The sequence below is a fragment of the Fundulus heteroclitus genome, chromosome 21 (assembly GCF_011125445.2).
Source record: "Fundulus heteroclitus isolate FHET01 chromosome 21, MU-UCD_Fhet_4.1, whole genome shotgun sequence".
Taxonomy (NCBI): Eukaryota; Metazoa; Chordata; class Actinopteri; order Cyprinodontiformes; family Fundulidae; genus Fundulus; species Fundulus heteroclitus.
In genome coordinates this window covers 14,761,163-14,785,208 of record NC_046381.1, presented here as the reverse complement: position 1 = coordinate 14,785,208, position 24,046 = coordinate 14,761,163, and positions in this window count along the sequence as shown.

Sequence of the window (24,046 nt, the reverse complement as noted above, 5' to 3'; positions counted from 1 at the left end):
AGTCGTTTTCATTGTCAGAGATGCTGAAGGTGGCGGTGTCTGTGACAGATGCTACCCACTGACCTCAAAAACATGTCGGAGGGGCCAGATGTTTGGATGACCTCACAACCTTGGTACCAGCTGATGTGGCAGTGACGGAGATGGGTTCTGGCAGAAAAAAAAAAAAAAACGGATCCAGTGACATCTAAGGTTCCCGTTTTTCCCACATTTTCTGTGCTGGACTTTACCCCCTCCCCGCTAACCAAGGCAATCCTGGAAGGCAGGGAATGATGGAGGACGAAGAAGGGAGGAACGTGTAAACACAAAAGAGAGGAGGAGGCAGAGGGAGAGGACTGGTCACTGGTGCTGACGGTTGTCACAGATGTTGAGTTCAGCACAAAACTCTGCCAGAAGCCATCATGTCAGAGCTAAGTTCGCTGAACGAACAAGAACAACTCCAGGCCCTGCCACTTTCTATCTCCCTCAAAGTTCAACAGCTGTTTCTTGAACGAACGCAGATGCAAAATAATGATAATAATGGTTACTTACAGCTCCTGCTCAGACGTAAATACTCCTTCTAGACCACACCCGGCGCACATGGGTTCTCATTAGCTCTTCATTGCTGCAGCTCTTTTGGTAGACATCGATTTAGAGGAAGTGTTTTTTGGCTGCCATTGCCAGGGAAAGAAGACAAAAAGTAGTTGTTTTCTAATAATATGATTAGCTTCTTAATTATACAAATGATTTTTAAATTGTACACTTGATATTTCTTTAGTTTTCAAATAAAAAAAAAAAACAGCTAAAGGCAAACAGCGAGTTAGAGAACATCTTTGTTACATGCATCTATAGTCTTGGAGTTGCTTCAACATCCTTTCTTCTCAAATCAACGCCTGTGCTTGTCGATTCTGGCATGTGAAATTTGTAACATTTTGACTGGGCACATCTTGGCTCCGAGCATCTTCACTCAGCTCAGAGAACGTCTTTGTGCCAAGGCCGCAGCCCGTGGCGGTTTTCCGAGTGACAGATGAGCGTGTCAACATGTTTGTGTGTGCGTCTACGCGCGGGTGCGTGTGCATGATGAAACAATAGGTTTGATAAAGCGTGAGCCGCACTATTATGGATTAACATGCCCCGATGTTCTGTGACCAATCAGAAACCCTATTAGGGTAGATACGTCGAATGCACATTCTGACTTTGTCGTACTTAATTCACGTGAATATCCTGATTGTCATGAACCAATGACCATAGATGCATGAGCAAACACACCGATAATTAAAAAATTAACTCATTAAATACTTGTAAGCTGCAAGACTGCTGAAGAGGGAAAGGGAACTGTGACATGGAGAGCTAAATCTATCGGTCCTGTCTTCAGGCCTGTTGGCAAAGGGCAGCTCAGCTGTAGCAGACAGATTGTGTGAACAGCAGACTATGAACATCTCTCCACAGGCCATACCAAGGTGTCTAATCCAGGAAACACTGTGAACACACGCCCTTCAGGCTCCCGCAGTGCATCACATAGCCTAAATCAGTGGACTGCTGCAACTATCTCCCATCTCAAGTTTGTTTATTCCTTCGGCCACAGAATCTTAAAGCTTCAAGGAGGAGACAGCGTGATAACGGGATAATATTTGTTTCCTATAAGCGTCGGCTTTGAGGACCGGATGTGAGATTCAATCATTTTCTTAACTGGTGGTTTTTGCGGTGCATGGCCAGTACATTAAACTAATTTCTGTTCCTGTTCTTTGGGGGGGAATGCTCCAGTTCAGATAGCTTTATATTAAGATAAATACGCTTTATCTGAAAATATGACTTCGTGAGACATAATAATTTATTACTTTTCTTAACTCTGGTAATTTCTCCTACCACTCTCCGTGTATAAATATATTATTTTTAATGTCATAAACGTCCTTATTTTCTGTCTGTCTTGTTCTTTTCATTGAAAGTACACCCCAGTGCTTCTGTGACTAGATGTGTTTGTTTTATTGATAGGAACGCTCACAGAGCTATTGGTGTCATTAACTGCGTGTCCTCTTCGGATTTATTTTCCATTTAAAGTGTTCTTAGCTCAGTGTTTCTGCATTAAGTTGTGTCTCATTGACAAATCTATTGCTGCCATGACCATATTGAGCTATTTCTGCTTCCCTTTCATAGAAAGTACTCCTGGGTTAATTTTCTGTTTTTATTTGTGTATCTTTCCTAGATTTGGCTTCTTTTTTTTACTGAACTACTGCTGGGATTAATTTTGTGTAATGTATTTGATTTTCTGACTCATAGAAAGTACTGCTGGGCAAGAAGTGATATGATCTGAATTAATTTTGACCAAACTTAATTCTATATAATTCAATATGAATTGGACTGGTTTGTCTTGTCACAAGACTTTACAATTTGTGTAATAAAGTGTTATCCTCTCCCATAAAATGTACTCCTGATAACATTCTTCTGTGTTTCTTTGAGATATAAAGCCAATGGTTGTCTTGTAAGGTACCTTGAGGTCTCATTTGCTTTATAAATTAAAAGACTTAGATTTTCTATTCTTTCTTTTTTTTTTTTTTTGCTCTTAGTGATAATTCTGTCAATATTACCCAAATAAAACTTTACTTTAAAAAAAATTAATGTTTTTATATTGTTGCATCCAAATAAACTTATTGATAATTCCCGGACACATTTAGTCACTTTACCTGAAAAAACATTGCCATCTCACTGAAGCAGTGAGTCTGCTCTCCAGCACCTGTCAAAACATCTGAGCGTCACCCACATCAGAAAGCCCTGCGAGATGACAGCTCCCAATGTTGGCAAAGATAAAGCCTCAGGAAGGGGGGAAAACAGGACATATCTAAATTTCATACTCCCGAGTATATCAAAGTGACTTCTGTCAGCATTGCGTCAAAGCAGAGAAATAGGAACTGTTCATTTTTACAGCTGTGGGTGGTTCAGTGGAGAGTGTGGGTGTGTGGGGCGGCTGTCAGGTGAGCACTGTAAATGAAGTTGGGTGAGTAACAAGAAAAGGGGTGAGAATGAAAAAAACCGTATTGACTATCGCTGGTTTAGATTTATGATGGGAGAGGAAAAATAAGGTGCTGACGTACGGTGAAGCTGAAACTGGACTTTTGAGAAAACAAGTTTTTTTCGTGTCAAAAGGTGGCAACATTCACGTAGAGCTCAGTCTGCAGGTAGAAGTGCTGTTTTACTTAGAGAAAATCAATTTGTCTCGCTGAATTTAACTATAGAGTGTCACTACCAGTACTACAAAAAATTAGCATTTGTTTCATTCGAATCTTTGCATGAGAAAAAAATCTAACTTTAATACTTCAGTTCATACTTCCAAATCAGTTCTTACCGTTGTTGTTTTTGTGGTGGAGGAGTCAAGTGCAGAAGCAAAACCCGGATCAGAGCTCAACATGAAACAACATTGACAGTTACCATGGGGCAGGCCTTTTTACCTAAGCAGTAAGTGTCTTTGCCAAAGAACAGCGCTACAGCATACCGGAATACTGATGCACAGATGACAAATATTAGATGCTTAAGGCTTAGAAAAAAAACCAAGGCAACACAAATCTTCTTTTTTTTTGACCCAGGGCCAAAGACTGCACTGCTCTGTGGGCCATTTCTGATTTCTACACTAGCTGGTGTAATGCAACCAGCCATGCATTAGCATTGGCCCTGCAGTTAGAGCAGGCTCATAGGATCCTGTCACCCAAACTTATCATACACTCCTACGCTAACACACACTCAGCCAGACATGCAAGCAAACACTGAAATATGGCTTGCTTGCTGCACCATATTCTATTTGCAGAAGCCCTATCGTAGTTTCCTCTAATATCTGAAGCATGCAAATCTGCTAATGCTTCTCACTGAAAAAAGCTGACCTCTGGTCCTACTGCTGAAATCTGCGCTGCGTGCTTCACAGATGTTGGGATTTCCTGCATCACAGAATAAAAGTGATAGCTTAGGATTTTTGAAGTGAGGTTCTTTAAAAGGTTTTAAATGACTAATATCTCTCACACAGTCTTCATTTAGTGTAAATCTAAATTTGTTCTCCCAGGACGCTAAAGCTAATGGCTGGCCTTCAATGGTTGCAGACTAAAATGGATTTTAACCAATTTAAAGCAACTACTATCTGAAAAAAAACCATTGCATTATTTTATGGATTTTAACCTTCAACCCTGTGTCACATTTGCAGGACGAGGTACAACAACGTTGCGGATCGACGAGAGACGCAAGCATGTCTAAGCCCCATCCATAAAAAATAAAAATAAAAACAAAACATCGACACATTCATTAAAGCCTCGCTCCATTACTGATCTGTGGTCCATGCTAGTTAGCAACATCTACTTCCTGTTTATTACAGCCAACGTCAACATATGGCGACGTTGTACTGTGCGTCTTCTGCTTAATTCGCTACAAACTAGTAAATTGGAAACATGTCTGATGCGCTATTTTTTTTGCGATACTTTAAAAGTTTGCTCAAAATTCACATTAGAATTGTATGTAAAGCACAGCTAATGACTACTTACAGTTTATTCTGAGATAGGAGGTTTTCTGCCACCAGTGATCTTCCAGTATAAAACACATACTGAGAATTAAAGATGTAAAGCATTTTTGAGTCAGACTGTCTGATCTAAAAAAAAAAAAAACAGTCGGCAAAAAGAGCAACATTTACGTAATTGCTATTTCATTGATTTTACACTGGTCTTTTATCATATCAGACAGTTGTTCTAACCAGAAATCATCCACATGTCTCATTCTCATGTGTTTCACACATGAAGATTATTGGTGATGCGCTCCGTCCAACATTCATTTGAGAAAATAAACAGCAGCTTTCATTTAAATGACCGACAAACCAAAATGTAACAGCAGCTGAAAAAGTTCATAAAAACACATATTTTTCAAAACTACCATGATGTTTGTACATTGTAGTTCAGATTTCCTCGTTGGTCTCGAAACCTTTGCAATTAGCGACAGCCTCCAGGTTCACCTAAAGTGGATTTATACTAAATGAAGACACCAGAAGCTGTAGTTGGTCCAGGAGGCTGAGGCCAAGACTAAAGCAGGCTTCTATTTTTGAGACTAGAGCTTTTTAAAGCTGTCTCGGTCTACCCGTTAGTTTCAGCCTAAGAGTTATCTGGAGACACCACCAGGGTTATCTACTGCAGGTAAGATGATGAATACGTTTAACCTTTTACTAGAACTTCACTTCAAAAATCCAGAACCATCCCCTGAATCTCCCTGTTAAGGCTGGCCCCCGTGAACAAGGGCTCAAGCCAGCACACAGAGTTCAACAACTGTAAAGATGGGACTACTAAAAAGGACACACAAAGCAGTGACCTTGACTGACAAGTGCTCTTCATCCTGGCCATAAACAGCAGCGGGCCCTGATACGTGTTCAGCGATGCAGGGAGTAATGACCTATCTGTCAGCAGTGGTCGGACCGTATGAGCTAGTATAAATGGAACATACATAATGTACAGCAATAATACCAGCACACTCCCAGCCTAATGCATTATCATTATTCTTGAGGACCAGGATTTTTTTTTTTCTCTCCGTCCTCCTCTGATGCCGTACAGTTTGGCTCGACAAGGAGGGTAAATGTCTTCCGGCCACGATAATTTCATTTTAATCTTTGTTCCATATTATAATTTTCATGGTCAGAAATACAGCGGGAAGCAAAGGCACGTTTCTATCAAAGGCTAAACAGAGCACAGGCCATAACCAGAGATTTTATGTGAGTGTATAACAGCCCCGCTCACAGGCACCATGTCAATTTATGATAAGAACAGAGCGAGCTGTAAATTTACATGTGATGGCCCATCTCCTCATCTCAAACAACATCATTATGTTCCCAACTAGCCTCTGATTATGAAGCTGGGCCCGCTTAAACAGGTCATCTGAAATTATGCTGTCACAAGATCACGTAAATATACAAAAGGAAATCAAGCATCTGGGGAAAGAGGAGCCCGTATTAACACACACACACCTTTAGCTGAAAGCACCGGGCCTTGCAAAAGTATTCCAACCAAGGGAACTTCTTCACAATTTGTCACATTACAAAAGCTTTAAATGTATTATATTGGGACTTTATGCGACAAAGTAACGCAAGGTAGTGCATAACTGTGAATGGGAAGAAAAACTATAAACTTTTTTCAGCATTTGTTCATCTTTTCGTCTTTCATGACTATTAAACCTGCAAGTGTTCTGAGGTATTTCTCTAGCAGCTTTGCAGGCTGGAATCTGAGCAATTCTCCTTTAAAACAAATAACTTAAGTTTAGTCAGACTGGATAGAAAGTCCCTGTGAAGATTATTTGCAAGTCGTGCCACAGATTATCAGTTGGTTTTATGTCTGGACTTTGACTAGGTCAATCTAACAACAAGGACATGCTTTGGTTTCCCTTGTAGCCCTGCCTGTATGTTTAGGGTAATTGTTCTGCTGGAAGGTGAAATCAAGTCTTTTGCAGCCTGAAAAATTTTTTTTCTTGCAGGGGCTGGTGACTTTAAGATGATGTGCAGGGTTATTTATCCACCATGCATAAAGCTCTATGTAAATCTGACCAGAATGCTTTCTTGAAATCTTTAATGGTGTTCCCTTCATGGCTTGTTTAAAACTGTGGTTTGCTGTTGTGCCCTTTCAGTTTATAAATAACTGGTGAAAAATTTGTTTTACGGGATGTTCAAAGTTTGTGCTATTGTTTTCATAATTATACAATTCTCTAAAACGCTCTCTCTGACCCGTCTGCTGTGTTCCTTGCTCTTCATGATGCTGTTTGTTCACTAATGTTTTCTATAGTAAACCTCTAAGATCTTCGCAGAACAGCTGGGTTAATACTCAGACAAAAGTACTTGATCTACTACCTAGGGGACTTGTGACGAAAACCCTTTACTCCTGCTTCACAATTAGTCGACACAATAGCGTCTTAAGAGTAAATATGATTGGGTACAATACAGTAATGCAGATGAACCCCTGTAACCTATCCCAGGTAAATTCAATGTGCCAGGATCTGGTGTGTATATATATATATATATATATATATATATATATATATATATATATATATATATATATATATATATATATATATATATATACACACCTTAACCTCCCCTCTACACTATAATGAAGGGAAGGGAAGAGGATGGCACCCAGAGGAAAACTAAAGTAGCACACACGACCCATAGACGGAGTAAGTAAGTAAGTTCATCATTTATGTAGCTTATTTACAACAACCTCAGCTGACCAAAGTGCTTTACAACAATAATATCGTAGTTAGATAAAGAGGCATCAGTTCTCGACACAGCTGTCCCTGGTTCGGCCCGTGGATCTTAATTAATGAATTAATAAAAAAAAAACACAATAGCCAAATTCTGAACTAATAAACCATGCAGTTCCTGGTACTAAACAACAGTGGTAGCATCTATATTTAATGATTGTCATTAATGCATTTTCCATATGTTTGGACTAAGAAGAAGGCTTAAGGTGCCTTTTCTACCAAAGAAAACATCTAGGCCTGACTAAAATTTCACTACCCATGTGAGATAGGATTAAACTGGAATGGACAGGCCAATGCATATCACACAACAACAACAAACAATTTCCACTGTGACCTATATTGCTGGCAGTACCATGCTTTGAGTTTACATTTCTTCAAATTGACCAAAGGATTTCGTCAAGGCGGTAGCAATTATGATCAATTTAAAATACTAGTTAGTGTGATCTTAAAAACCTTTGGGTGTTTGCTTGAAAACAGAATAAGAAGTTTCAGTTTTAGTGTCACATTGAGTCCAAACATAAATCCAAGCAAGACAAAAAAAAAAGAATTATTGAGACAGAAGCTAACAGATTTATCTGTTCATTAGTTGAATTGTAAAGGATATATGACACTTAAAAGTCATATATGAATAAATAAAAAATGATTTATTATGTTCTCAACTTTCTAAGTGTTAAAAACACAATTTCAAAAGTGATGTGTACAGCAGGGTAGAATAAGTGTAATGAAGTATTGGTTTGGAACAGAGGACTGGCAGATGTTTGTTCCTAAATTATACAGATTGGTGTTTTGGGGAAAAAAAATCCTGATCAGGGCGCTCCTAGTGTTAACCCTTACTAACCAAAAGCTTTAGTACTTAACATCCTTGGATGTAGCAATCTAATGTGGGCCATGAGTAAAAAGTGTTGGCACACTGGAGCACATTTGACAGAAACAGTTTTTACTTTATTTCAGGTTCATGGCAGAAATTTGAATCGTGAGACACGGCTGGTGTACGGCTCCCTTATATCTCATGGTCAAAACACACACGTGAAATTAATATCGGCTCCCAAAATACATCCAATGATAAGTTTATTTAGTCTTGTCGCTGTACTAGTTGTGCTGAGAGTTATCGTGTAACGGGATTAATTAACAGCCATCTCCGAAGCCTCCCACTCACATATTGCATCAAAGTCACAGCCAGTGTCCTTGTCCAAAAACTCAACTCTGTCAAATCAAGAATATGCAGCGCTACTACGCAATGCAGCATTCTCACAACGCTGCATACAATAGAAAGATACTTGGATTAAACTATTTAGGATTACAGCAACAGCAGAGAACCTTTCAAACTACATACACAATACAAAGAAACATCAATTTAAAAAAATTAAAAATAAAACGCCAACCAGAAGCAACAAAGAAGGTTTTAGTCAAATATTCTGGTAGAAAACTGCATGCATTTCTATCGTATCCATTAAAAGGATCCCTGCATAGTGGAGTAAAAATGAAGTATGCCTCCAAAGCTTGGAGACAGTAATATCTCCTGTGGAGGTCAAATCTAACATGGCAGGTTAGTGTCTGTGGAGATTGACAGCCTGGAGAAATACCGCTGCCAGGCGCTCACAATGCGCAGTGACAGTGAACACCTCCCAGGAAAAAGGCTGGTTACCAAGCCTCATAGAGCGACTGTCAGAGGGCGGCCGCCGTCAGAGCCACCACCGACTCGGCGCTGACAGACTCTGTCAACCCGTCTCTATCATATCCGAGCCATCTCAGTCATGTAAACACCAGCTTGTCTGAGAAGTGGACAGATCTGAGCTGCATTCGTCTTAATCAGAGCCGTTTTCTTTTAAGGAATCACACATAAACGGCATATACCTTTCTAATTTTAAGGCCTTTTGATGAACAGGAAAGACACAAAGATGAGTAAAGATGCACATCTTTTATTTACTGTAAGGACAATAAATTAGAGTCGCAAAAATAAATTTCATTTTATTTCATAAATCAATAATTTTAAGCACTTGTAATTATTTACAATTTGTATTTACATTTTTCTATCTAAATCAGGCTATGAAGAATAAAGGTCTGTTCCTTAAAAAAAAAGATTATTTAAAAAATATAACAATATATTTTCAAAGTTATATTATATTTATTTTATTCTATAGAGTATAAAAAGGTACCATATCGTCACCTTCCAAAAATAATGGCCTAAGTTTTTTATTTTTCAGGTTTTTCAGAAAACACACAAAATAATACAGCAGTAATTTATTAAGTTGATTTAGGCAAAAAAAAAAAAGGCAAAAACTCCTGTTTTTAAATTGTTTTTTAAGCACTTACACATAAAAGGAACATGTTACTCTTGCTCTAAAGTAAAAAAATATATATCTTACTCAATACGAACCTGCCTAAATCAGCACAGCAAAACACTGGAAAAAGCAACACATCTAAATAAATTTACAAACAGAGCGGGCATCCATCTCTCAGGCTCTTGGACACCATTGAACTAGATGAGCACCATCACCCACAAACGGAGAAGCCATGGAGCAGCCTTTGGCCTGGAGGGGCAAACTTTACTCCAATATTACTCCCATAGTGCTTCAACACTCATTCAGGAGGACACAAATGAACGAAGCGTAACATCAAAAGCACTCCAGGCCAAACTTTGCATCAGCAAAGTTTAGCGTTCACAATTCATTATATATTATAGGGAACAATAAGTTTAAACATGTGCAGTCTCAGCTTCACAAAATGTGAGTTTATCGGCATTTTTACAGTCTTGCAAGGTATTAATTTCTGTTGTATTGTGTTTTTTTTTTTAGATGAGCTTTTAAACGCATGCTCCTAAAGAAACGCTCAAATACAATGTTGTCGTGACGCTGTGTGCAAAAATAAAGTACAGCACTCCACTAATTGCATGAAATATGTTATCTTACAGGCTTGTGCTGTCTGCGTTTCATAAACAAAGGCTGACAGATCATGCCCTCAACCAGTGACCCTGCTGTGAGCATATGCACTAATGCAAGGTCACACTGGAGACTGGCCACATGAGGGGAAAACAGCCATCCAATTTGCCTTGTGAACCCAGCAGACACAAACTTCTAATGTAGTCACCGTGCCCTACAATAAAATGTCAGTTTGTTTAACAGGAGCCTTTTCCCCCATTAGCAGCTCCAATAAAGAGCTCTTGTGCTGAACAGAGGATTCCCTTTTATGTGTGGGAGAGGATTAAAAAAAATGATAAGAGGATATCATTGCCAAAAATCTGTTGCACACTCAGTTTTGAGGAGGCTTTGTTGGCTCCCACAGGGCTCAGCTGTGTGCAAAAGCGTGGCAGCCTTTGATTTTCATGATGACAGGTGGCCATATTTAAATCAGAGATCCAGTTAATACCAGCTAGAAACCACAGAAGCTGCTGTTCAGTCAGATCTGCAAGTATTTTGACAGAGATACACTTTCTTTGAATGCGAGTCTGTTCGTCATTGCGAATATGAAATAAAGCAAGATGTGGACGACCCACCCTGTGGAGGTCACTCTTTGGGAAATGCTAGCCTAGCCATTGAAAAAGAACGAATTTCTTAGTTTAAACGCGATCAAACATGAAAGTAAAAACATTTGAGACTCAAACACTTAGTTTAAATATAAGTACTATCTATTTCAAATGTCAATTAGTGATCAAAGTGAAAAGACACCCCCCCCCCCCCAAACAAAAGAAAAGTTTTTCATGCATTTTTCATTTTCAATACCTGCAATTCAGATAGATAGATAGATAGATAGATAGATAGATAGATAGATAGATAGATAGATAGATAGATAGATAGATAGATAGATAGATAGATAGATAGATAGATAGATAGATAGATAGATAGATAGATAGATAGATAGATAGATAACTTTATTTGTCATTGTGTATGCACAGAGTGCGTACAGAACGAAATTTTGTTTGCATACAGCTTGAAAATTACAGTGAATTGCAGTAGATTTCAGTATAAAGTAAATTACAGGATAAAGTGCAGCAGTGATTTCACAGTACAATTGAAATGTAAACAATGCAGGACAAAGAGACAGTGTGTGATCACTGTGTACAGGTAAGTATTTCTTAAAAAACGTTTGTATGTGCAGAAATGATTTGTGCAAGAATGCATTTTAAAGACTAAGAGTTCGGCAGCATTTGTAATGCTGGAATTCAAGAACAAACTCAAACTACAACCCAGTTTTGGTTTAGTGAGCAGGGACCATCCGCCTGTTTAGTTTAATATGTTCAGAAATGATTGTTTTCTGTATATCCTCCCTACCGTATTCCTCATGGTCTTCTGTTGCCGTAGCTCTCCGTTTAGCTCTGTTGTGTCTTTTAATTGAACTATATTTTCCACACGGTTCTGCCTCTTTCCTGCCTGCATTTGAGTCCAAGGCTTCTTCAACCCATGACGGCACTAGTCTACACATCCTTCTAAAACAAATCTAGCTTTTGTTTTCTCTGACATTGTTTGTCTCTTCCTTTTAGTCATTAAACTTTTTAGAAAAAATTTTAAACTTTGGAAAGTGAGACATATTATATATAAAAAGAAAACTTTAAAAATGGGTTGACTGTTTTTAGCGGTTTATAATGAGAGCTAAATTGATTGTGGGCAAAGTGGGCAAATCTCCATACATCCAATAAACTTATATACACAACACATGGAAGCTCAAAAGTCTCAACTTTGGAAGATGTTTTTAACAATTGTAGTTTTTTCTAGCTCTCAAAAAAAAAAAAACTCTGCATGTGGAAACACAGTGCAAACAGATGAGATACCAAATATATGTATTTTGCCATTTAGAAACCTTCAGATATCCTCCATGCACAGGTCAGCCAGTAAAAGAGGGGATATTATCCAACAAGATTCAGGTTCAATTTAATTTGTCTCCTGGTTGGGAGTCTTAGCAGCGTGGTTACAGCGTAAACTGTCACGTTTGTACTAAGAATATTGAGAAGGTAGGTAGCATATAGCTACCTTATTCAGCTTTGTTATGTGAACCGGCATGTAAGTGACAGTAAAGGTTTCCAACATATCCACAGTAAAGTTTAGACATAAAAGCACAAAAACTCAAATTTTACATATCTATGTTCCCTTTTAAAAAGTATCTGCCTCTTACCGATGTCTCTTTTTTTTTGCCACAGTTCAATATTATAGATGATCAAGCAAAATTTCACATCAGACTAACATACCCTGAATAGATACAAAAAGAGGTTTTGAAATGACGATTTCCTTTTAAAGAAAAGGGGGGGGACTGATATCCAAACCATGTCGTATATGTAAGGCCTGCAAATTTCAACTTCAACACCACATTGAAGCAGCACCATGGAAACTTTAAGGGATGTTTTAACCACCAGGGGCACTAAGACTTGTAACTGTCAGGTTTAGCACCCTGAAGGCTAATGGCAACACTGCACTGTCGCAAAATTAAACAGCCTCCCTCCGTGTTTAGGAATCTGATAGCGGACCAGTTTGGACCAGCAGATTGAGAAGTCATGGAGTTACTTTAAAGACACGATCACATTCAGCCCTCTAGATTAAGTCCCAGATCAATGAACCCAAAATATGTCTGATCAGGTAAGTGTCATGTCTGTTTTGTTTTGTTGTTACAGCAGTTTGAGCTCAGGCTGCCATAACCTAGAATGGGTCATGTGACCTCGAGAGGCACTCTATGACCCATTCGGTGACAGATCTGGTCCTCTCAAGTTACATAGTCGAGTTTTTGAGAAGGGCAGCTGGCATGGAGCATCATTAAGCGGCAAGTGTTGTATATTGACCTGAAAAGTCATTAGATTTATCTCAAATGAAGCTAATATTTGGGCCAGAACTGACACGGTGCTGCTTTAAAATGTGAATAAACTATGATTTTTTTATTTTTTTTTACGTTGAGATTCACAAGCAACAGCCTGATTACTGCAATTAGATCACATTGCTCTCGTATTCCTAAGAAACTGAATGAAAGGAATGGTGAATAGTGTTTTTATCACAAATCATCTTGTTTTGCATTACTGAGTGTTACACAGTTGGTTTCATACAAGAACTTTGGCGTTTTTATATCATAAAAAAAATCCAACTCAGGATGGACAATGCTAATTACCGTAGGTGATAAATAATACTTGTTAATCCATGCTTGTCCCTAGAAATATAAATTAAACACATCACATACTATTATATTATTTGTTAAATATGATTATGCAAAAGTAGAAGAGCAAAAAATATAGTACAGCCCAAAATCATGCTTACTCACAAATATCTGAAACCACAGAATCTAAAGGGTGCTTCTATCTTTTTTTTTGATTGGTACTCTCAATGAAGGTAATGAATGGTACTCTTATTTTGACAGAAGAAATCAGAAAAAAAATGTCACAACCGCCTATTAAAATGACCATTAGTCAAAGAGCCAAAGGCGAACATGTGCAAAATGGAAGCACTTTCATAAAGAAGTAGCCTTTAACGTAGAGATTGGAGATCAGTAAATGTGGAATATGAAGCTATAAAACGGAGACCCGCTGTATTATCGTAAGCATGATTTGTTGAGTGTTTGTAGGTGGCAGCAAGTTAAAAGAGGTTGCCAGCGAAGGTTACTGCGGGTTTTGTGGGTAAAAGGCGAAGACTGTGACGTCGCCGTCGCCCCTCATCCTCTGCTTGCCCTTTGTCATGCATCCTCACCTCCAGAGCTGTCACAGGCCTGTCAGAACCAATCAAAAGATGCCATGCTGTCTGCCAGCCATGTACCAGTTTGGACAGGATGACATCAAATTTCTGGTGCTACGTGTCAAGGACCATATGAAAACAGATGTCCTCATTACTGCCTCGTCCCTCCGCAGAAGAAATAATATGTGCTGAACTTTTCATTTTTAAGAAAGTATCATCTCAAGATTTTTCTCTGCAGTTTTATCTTTAACCTTAAGCATGTTTCTTTTAACAAAAAAAAAAACATTGCGCTGCTTTGGTCACCAAATATAAAAGTCACATATTAGTAGAATTAGTAGCACCATTAATGTCCAATAAGCAAAGCCAGGAAGTTAAAATCCGATTCATGTCCACACATGGTGTTGCAAAACAGTGACATGTCTGAGCCCAGCGTTATGCATATATGAGGCCCTGTGAGATCCGGCATGACAAAAGTAACTTTATTGAATGGGACAGATCGCTGCTTGTCTGACTGACTTAATCTGTTTGATTGAGCAACGGGACGCCTTCGGCTTCACAAGTCCTTCAAAGGCCGCAGATTCTGCAAGTGTGAAAAAAGAGGGAGGGGAAAAAAGGCTAGAGAGAGGAAAAAAAAAATCTCCTCACACTCCTTCCTCTCCATATGACATCCACACACAGAGAGCAGTAGCATTTAGAGGACTCGTGTCTCGGTTTTCAGCATCTTATTCATTATGCTAACATCCTCTGTCATTTATTCTAGAAGCAGGAATCTCCGGGTAAAATAAAACTGCTTTGTTGGAGTAAAACACAGTGGAGTTTGAATAATTTGTTACAAAGAGACACTGCTGCACTTTACAATCCGTATCAGAAAACTGCTTGGCCATCTTATTAAAAGGGAATGAGGATCTAACTTTCCACCCTGCCCCCTTGTCACTAGCCTGTCTCAACACAAAGCAGACGTCGGCTATCATTGTGCCGGATCTGAATTTTATTTGGAGCTCCATATGCTTCTCCAGCCCCACTCCTAAAGGGCTGGTGTTGATGCTTGGCCTCTCTTGGCCCATTGAGCATTAAAAAAAGGGGTCCATTCTGCCGCCACACTGCCTATTGTCGGCTTTCAAAGTGGACAGACAAAAGTGGAAGATCATGAATGAGTGCCTGAGAGTCTATTAAAAGTTTTTTTTTTTTTTTTCAAACAACCGAAACAAGAATCTTGGTCAGTTTGCTGGATTTCTAATCACACCTACAGCAGCTAGAACTAACAGTTCCCATTTTTTTGCAATGAAGACCTTGAGTTTGTATATTTCTTTGTCCTGGACCACAGAAATACTCCTAAACACCCAACAAAGGCAGAATCTATTTCATTTCTATTTATAGGTGCCCTCTATCAACATTTTTTTCCCCACTCAAAATACCAAAAGCTGTGTCTCTCATTCTCCAGGTTCCCCCCTTAGTGACAATTTGTCCACATCAGAGAGCCGTCACGCCTAACGAGATCTGACTTGTGACACACAGAAAGGGAGGGGCTGGGCACGGGCGGCGGCACCGTTGGGTGCTGAGCTGCCCCGGGGCTACAGAAAAACGCCGGGCTCAGACTGCTGTGTGAGAGGACACAACTGCTTCCTGCTAAACTCTGCTTTACCACCATGAGCTCTAGCATCCCTGAGCCACCACAAAGGGTAGATTCAAAAGGAGGGGAAAGGGAAAGGGCTGACTCGTACCCTCTGAGGAATAGACCTGATTGTCCATACATAAGCCAGAGCTTTATAGTCATTAATGTTTAGACTTAGCAAAATGCCTGGTCTAAAAGTGGTCTCAGTTTAGACAAAGAAATAAAAGTTCTCATGGACGGCAAAAAAAAAAAAAAAATTCTTTGAGTCATAAACAAATGAATGAACGTATCTTTTTCTCATTTGTTATATTGCAATAATAATAATAGTTTACTTTATTCTTACATACTAAAAATAATACTTCTAAAAAGATAGTGGTGTAAATGATGACATGTTTACAGTTTATTACTGTAAAGATGATTGATAACTACATGTTTTTTTGATCTAAGGTGTTGCTGAACATCTTAGATATGGAACAAAAAGGATGCCTTTTCTGTATCGTCAGAGAAGAAATTGATCAAAATTGAAAGAAATGTGTTTTCATCAAAGAGACAAATGGCAGATGTTTAGCATGAATAGCAAGTTCCTACCCGAAGTTCTGCAAGGGGATCAACTTGTACTTTTATTTGGACTTTTATTTTATTTTACTATTCGTGAGTTGCACGAATAGTAAAACTCTGCTTGTATCTGAGAGGTCCCGAGTTCTGAGCTCTTGACACGCAATATGCCCGTCAATCTTGGCTAAAACGGGTCGAGAAGCAGTCCTCTAGATAGCCTCAGTCTGCAAAACACAACGGCTGAGGAACGACTTCCTTCACTACTCCAAAATAAGAGTCTTAAACATAGATACAACAGAGAAATACGCTTAAACGCCTCACAAGAGACAGTCACACACAGGCCCGTATTAAGACAATGTGGTGCCCCTGGGCACCGGCCCACTGGCCCTTATGGATAATCCGGCCCTGGTCACACATGCTAACATGCTACATGATGATGGTTTATGAGACGGACCTCCCTTTGTTAGGACATTTCTGACGTTTTGATTAGACCGTGTTTCCTCCCCTCATATGTGGGGTGGAAGCACTGAGGCAGAGGCTATGATAATCATTCACTTAGTGGGAAAAAAAGACAATTAAATATAACTGCTCTGGGAACATCACATTTTTCCTGTGATTTATTCAATGAGGCTGTGATGCTCTGTAAGTTAAACCTCTGATGTTTTCCAACAGACCCAAGAACCTCAGCTCAAGCATATTGAAACTTATTTTTGCAGAGAATGTTTGTTAAGTATTTTTTGTTCTAAAATGAGGTTTACTTGTACGTCTTTTCAAGTTCATCCTTTAATTATTCCTCTTTGTGTGGGGTGGTCTAGTGAAGCGTTACATAAGACAAACTGTTTTAAACCCCCCACACAGACTGGCCCTCTAATCTTAAAATCACGGCGCGTCGTTTCCGGTCAAGTGCATCAGCCCGGCCAATATATGAAATTAGGTCAGGCTGGCCGTATAGGGGGATAACAGTCACTCTCAATTTCAAATACAAAGTTAAATCCTATCAGGGGGGAAAGGGAAAGTGTCCGCGGGAAGCACCATTAAAAGGAAATAGTATACCAGTGCACCACTATACCGAGTATAACGAGCGGTATTAAAATGTTTTTATGCAATAGGTGTGAAATGATGAGGAGGCAGCGCTTAAACACAAGCTTGGTTCTCAGAATAGAATTGCATCTGCAGTAACTGTGTTACAGTGAGTAAGTAGGAAAACCTGGGGGATGTTTCTAAATGTTGTGTTTAGTGACCACGCTGCTAACTGTTAGCTATAGAAACTGATAACAGTTTATATCTGGTTATGCATTAAGACACTGCAACAAGACATCAACTGAGAAGCGGTACAACGCCTAGCGTTAATCAGATACAAACAGAAATTATTTAAAAAATATATATATATATTACTGCCACCGTGGCAATACTTATAAAAGCGGAACCCATATTGGGTTTTAAGATTAGAGATGGTGAGAATTCAGCCTTTTCCTGGTAAAAAAAAAAAAACTTTAAGGGGTGTCTCATTTGATTTTTCTTTACTATCTTGGAAATCATGAGTTTCTAGAACAAATTATAACAAATGGAACACACCAACACTGTTTCACTACAGTATCTTGATGTAGCTAGATATTAATTTTATCATTGTGGTTCTACCAACCAACAATGAAAATGTTTTGAAAATATGATAAGATTAAAAAAATTTAAATATATCTTTTTGTTGGTGTTTGTTTTTCTTTTAAGAGTAACATGTAAATGACTTGTGCTTGTAATTCACCCATTCACACCCTGACGGTGGTGAGCTATGTTAGTAGCCACAGCTGCCCTGGGGCAGACTGAGAGAGGCGAGGCTGCCATACATCGGCGCCACCGAAGCCCTCTGACCACCGGCAGCAGGCTGTTTGGGTGAAGTGTCTTGCCCAACGACACAACAACTGTGACAGTCAGAGCAGGGGATCAAACCGGCAAACAAGTTAAAGGACGAACTCCCGCGTCACTGTCACACATGAAAACACAAAACGAACATTTTAAAATGTTTCTCTAGCATCAGAACCAAGCTGGGATTAGCAGAAAAAGAAAAAGTTAATTTTGGACTGGTCAAACTTGGATTAATGTATCCTTTACTAATTACGGATTGTAAAAAACACAGTTGGTAATCTGTGAAACCTTCCATTTATTTCTGAAAACAAAACAAAAAATTTCAGACATGTTGCTGGAATCTGGTTTCGTCTCATGAGCCTCAGTATCATCTTATCTTGAAATCTTGATGTAACATTTCATCTCTAGGTTTGATCAAAACCTCCCTTCATGTAGAGGAACAGATTCTAGTTTAATGTTGCTTTTTTCCAATAATACAAATTGTTTAATTTATTTTTATATAAGGATAACTTCTAGACATGACAAGTCTTGGTACGGCAGAAAAAAATACCGTCTTTATATTATAGTCCATTGTTCAGTCAGCAATCTTTAAATGCTATTAACAGCCAGTAATTGCTTAAAAACTATTGATGTGTTTTTTGGAGAATTAGATAATTCCTAAAAAATCAATTATTAAGTGTTTATTAAATATTTATTAAGCATTTTCGGTGCAACTAATATGCATGTTAATATGTAGTAAGTTAAAGTTTAATTTGTGTAAATAAATGGAAGAATAAAATGAATGACCTCAGGGGTGGTTACTCCCAGTTTATCTGCAATCAATTCTTTATTGGATTTTGCTTGATGTACATATCTGTAACTTGCAGGGGTAAAAAAAAAAATCAAATTGATATTGAAACTAACTTATTTAAGAAGTTTATATCATTAAAGGACGAATGAAACAGCCACATCCTACGTTTGACATTATGCAGTTTTATTCTATTTTTGGAGCAAAATACTTTTAAGCTCTAGCATTAATAATAATTAGCTCAATATGCACAGGGCAGAATAAGGTGACAGAGGTGGGGGTGAAAGGTCAAGACTTTGAAGCATGTGCACACAGCGACCAGCCGAGAGAAGTTTGCTTGCTGTTCCTTATGTTTTAAGAGTTCACAGCGTCTTTTATGCTTGTCTTGTGAAACTGAGTCCCAAACAAAACCAAGAACAGCGACTTTCTTTGTAGTATCCTATTACATTTCCTACTAACATCTTTTATTTATGACGGCATGGCTCTCATCCTAAAGGACATTTGGGTCTACACCTGTAGCACACTGCTGCAGGTGAGCTTCACAAGTTCTACCCAAATGACAGCCGCTGCTCCCCAGCTACCAGAGTTTATTTGGAGGAACCCTAAAAGAGAAGGACGTGTGGGAAAAGATGAGGTGTCCTGGTGAGTCTAAGGGAACAGCGGCTCAACCGGACTCCTGAAGTGACAGAAGAAGTGCATTTTTATTACAGTGATATATTCTATAGTCACACCAAGGCAAACTCAGACTGTCACACAACATCTAAGGTGGAGAATCTCCAGATGCTCCGAATTTTATGCTAGGTGACTTTACACCAGGAAACTTAATTTCCAGTCCCGCTTGTCCTGCAGCTTTCAGATGTGTCCCTGGTCCAACACAGCTGAGTCAAATAATCAGCTTATTAGCAGGACTCTGGATAACTTGACTGGATGCCGAGAAGCTACTTCAGCCATTTGATTCAGGTGTGTTTGACCAGGGACTCATCTAAAAGCTGCAGCGGACCTTAAGGACCAGAACTGAAGACCCCTGCTATAGACCCAAATAGACTTTCACCAATATGTCTCCTGCCCAGCCTGATGGAATAAAACTTTGAATCTACACTATGGGTCTGTTAAAGACGCTTACAGGCCCCTTCCTGTGCCCCATCTGGTCAGTGCTGATCACGACTGTGTGCGAGATATGCTTATACCCACGTAGAGGGGTGCCCAAATAATAAGTCATGGAAAAAATAAATTGATTAAATCCTTAATTAAGGAAACACACAACAAGGAGAGAAGTTTCAGAAAGGCAAATGAGTTACTGCAAACAGGGAACTAAAAGTAAGCATAATTTTCTTGAAATTAGTGTATTTGTCCTTGAATTCCCTTTTTGCAGTGTAAAAACAGAAATTGTAAACCAAAAAATATCGATCAAGTTGTATTGGAGTACTGAATGGATCAGCTTATTCCAGCATGAAAAGCCTTGCTGGCCTTGCACAGTACAAAAGACCCAAGTGTTAAGCTATATGGCTACACTAGAGACCTTCAGCTTGATAATGCACTCAGTTGTTTGGCGAAGGAATGGCGTTACAATTTAAGTAATTTTTGTGAATCAGAACGTTGATGAAAAGGCTTTTTATTGCAGTAAATTCAACTAAAGTCCTTGTCCAGACAACAGTTGTGGCCACTTACTGGAAGTCCGTGCACAAGAGCTAAATCCAGCCTTCCAACGTATTTTCAAACAGCCTCCAGAGACACAACATGTTCCTGCTATTTGGAAACATTCTCTCATTGTCCTGTTCCCTGTGGGCAACCTTCGAAGGGCCCTAAATGATTTTAGTCCACTAGGAAAGAGAATTGAACAGGTGCAAACATATAAATATCTTGGCACCATTACGGACTAAAAAAACTTAAGGAAAACTGTGAAGCAGTGGGCGGGAAGGCTCCCCGGCATCTTTTCTGTCTGTGGAAGTTATCGCACATCCATGCAGACAGAACTATAACTTCACTTTTTTATCTTCTATCAAGACGGTACTATTGTTGTGTCTCCCTCTTGGTTTGGCAGCCGGCCTCTGAAGACGGAGCCAGCTGATAGTGGAGTCACAGCTGATTGTTTAACTGCTGTACACCAGGCGGGTACGGCGGCCAGCCAGGGACATATATTATACATATTAAACGTCTACCGTCTGATAAAAGACCTCTGGTCCCCGAGTCCAACACAAAAGGAACCGCTTTATTCTCATAAATAAGTCTTAAAATTGTTTAACTGATTAAAATGTGCTCCGTTTTGACACGTTTTAGTTTTTAGCCTTTGGTGCGCCTCCTTCATTCATAGTTTGGTTTGTGTGTTTTTGGTTTTTACAGATAAAGAAACTAGAACCTGATATGTTCTTTTGGCACGACTAATCTCTTGTCTCTATAAATGAAATTAAAAACTCTGGTGACTTAAACACAGCAACGTCTAATTATTCCCGTCGTTTTAATGGTTCCAGCTATATTTCTGTGTCTTTGCTCACATCCATTTTATTTTTGGTTTCTCTCAGCGTGTCCTGCAGCATCCTCGGCCCTGCTGGTTGCTCTCACCTCTCTCTCGTGGCCCTCTGGCTCTCATCCTTGGCTCTGGCTCCTGACAACCTCACCTGCTGAGCTACAGATTGGCCGGCACACAATGCCCCAGATCCTCATTCACCAACACAATGCGCTCCCTGGCTGCACACCTTCCTCGCTTCCTTACCGCCCTCACCGCATCCCCTCTGTCCATTTCCCCGTATTTCTTTCCTTTTTATTTGTTTTATTTGCTTGGATAATTTCTTCGAGCTCCCTCCAAGTCCGCGTTGTATGATTGTGTCTTCCTGGCAACTTGGTGACTCGTGGTGCAACAACAGAAACCGTCCCCTGCCTTGTTCGGTTGCAGGGCGGCGTGAGCGGGATGAGCCAGAGCTCACAATGCCTCTACCGAGAGAAACAAAGGTTGTGTGCTCCATCATTCAAACCGAGGGACACTCCGACAGCTGCCTCCGCAACGCTCACACTGACAAACGGCCAGAAAAACAGATGGTTTGTGCATTCATGACCAGTTTAGTGGAAGCCCAGGAGTCACCCTCCATTCAAGGGGAGGGTTTGTGTCAGCCATTCCATGATAAAGCTTTTCAGTCTGGTAGAAAATTAGAAATGCATTTTAAAATTGTCCCTTAATTATCGAGGTCATCCCGGGCCCCGTGGAGGAGAGGGGAGGAAAGAGTCTGGGCTCTGGCTTTGTGACACATGACTGATCTGAGAAGATGGGCTGCCTCATTTCACTTTTTAAATCCTGCCAACGCATTATCATACGTTTGTCCGTTGCTTCTAAAAGGGAGACGTATTGAATTTCCGAAGCCAACGCATTCAACTCAACTTCTGATCAGCGCTGGCACTGGAAGACTAAACTCAACCGAAACAGAGTTACAAACATGCTTTGCCTAGCAAACATATCAGCATGCCTCCAAGTAAAAAAAATTGTTTAACATTCTATTACTTCTATTTATTTTATTGAGGTTTTTATGTGAGCGCCACTTTAGATTTATACCCCTAAATTAAATAAAATGCAGACACCAGGGAGGTGTTTGTGGAAAAAATGTTTATATGGAGAAGTTAATTGCAGAGGTAGATTATAAAACAACTTCCCAAGCTTTGAACATCTCGGCACTGTTCAATATGTCATCTGAATTTAGAAAGGAGTACAGAAAAACTGCAAACCTACCAAGACTTGCTTTCCACCTAAAAGCCAACAGGCCAGGCAAGAAATGCATTAATCAGAGATGTAGACTCACGATAACCCTGAAGGAGCTGCAAAGATCTGCAGCTTGGGAATGAGAGTCAGCTGACAGCTAGTAGTGTAGCAAAGGGACGGATGATAATTCAATAACAATGTACATGGATCGATAGACGAGTGGTTCAATAGAAAAAAAAAAGGGCCAATAAAAAATTCAATAGTAGAACAGTTTTTCTTCCTTTTGCATTCTAGCCTATCAAGTTGGTCAATACTACAGTCTTACATCCTCCCAACCAATCACAACGCAGACCCAAGAATGCTCCGTCACCAAGCTCCGCCCCCTTCAAAGAGTTCAAAGAGCACACGTTCCTTTTTCTTTATTAAAAACTTGCAGTTTTGATAAAAAAGTTGGTTGAATAAAGGGTTGCGTTTGAATTTAGCGTTCTTTATCTATAGGTCATTAAGTAACAGCATAAAATGGCGAGGGCTGCTCTTAAAATGTATGTTCTGAATTGTTTGATAACTGTTGATATCGATCAATATGATTTCTATTTTATCGATATGCTTTTTTCCCCCTATATCATCCAGCCCTAGTGTAGCACTATATCTGGCCTTTATGAAAGAGTGGTAATAATAAAGGTTGGCAAGTCCCATAAAAAGTTTGCCACACGCTCTGGCCACAGCTCGTTTTTGCTAAAGTGTTCTGTGATCAGCTGAGATAGAAATGTTGTCTTTTCAACTGCATATGAACGCTGTGTGGTGAAAGACTATCCTCTTCACATCACCTTAAACACATCATCCCAAGAGTGTACCACATACACGTGGCAGTATCACGCTGTGATTCAACAAGGACAGAGAAGCTGGTCAGAGTTGATTGGAGGATGGTGAAACTCTTGACAAAAGCATGTTAGAGGCTGCAAAAACTTTTTTCACCTTGCTTCAGGACATCAAGCTCAAACATAGTCAGAACAAGAGTCTAACAGTTATGCTCAAGGCATATTCATATGTTAGAATGGTCGAGTCAAAGTCCAGGCCTATAGCCAATTGAAAATCTGTGGAAAGATTTTAAAATGTACAGTTCACATATGTTCACATATATATGAGTTATTTTTGCGAAGAAGAACAGACAGAAATGTCAGTGCTGTCAGCAGGCCTTACTTATCAGATTTTTTTTACCAAAAAAAAACAAGAAAAACTCCATATTGGTTGATCAGATAAAATCCCAGTTACATCAATTGAAGTTTCCAGTTGTAATATGACAAAAAACTAAAGGTTCAAGGGTTCAAGGGCTGTATACTGAGGGTATTACAGGCAAAAACAAATCTTTATTCATTTCAAAGCTTATAAACTACAAACTATACTCTGATCCTAGTCTCCTCTAATTTACATAAAGACATTAACATCTGCATACTGACAGCAGAAAGTCATACAATCCTTTATTTTTATATTTCAAATCTGGAACAAACGCATCAAAAAGGGGTTAGCTTTGGAGTTTATAAGGTCTAACAAGTTAAAATAATGGATAAAATGAACATTTTGCCATCATGTCTTTTGTTGTTGTTCGATAAGTAATAGGCAGGCGATGTAACACAAAGTAAACAGGTACGGGACTAAAAATTGAT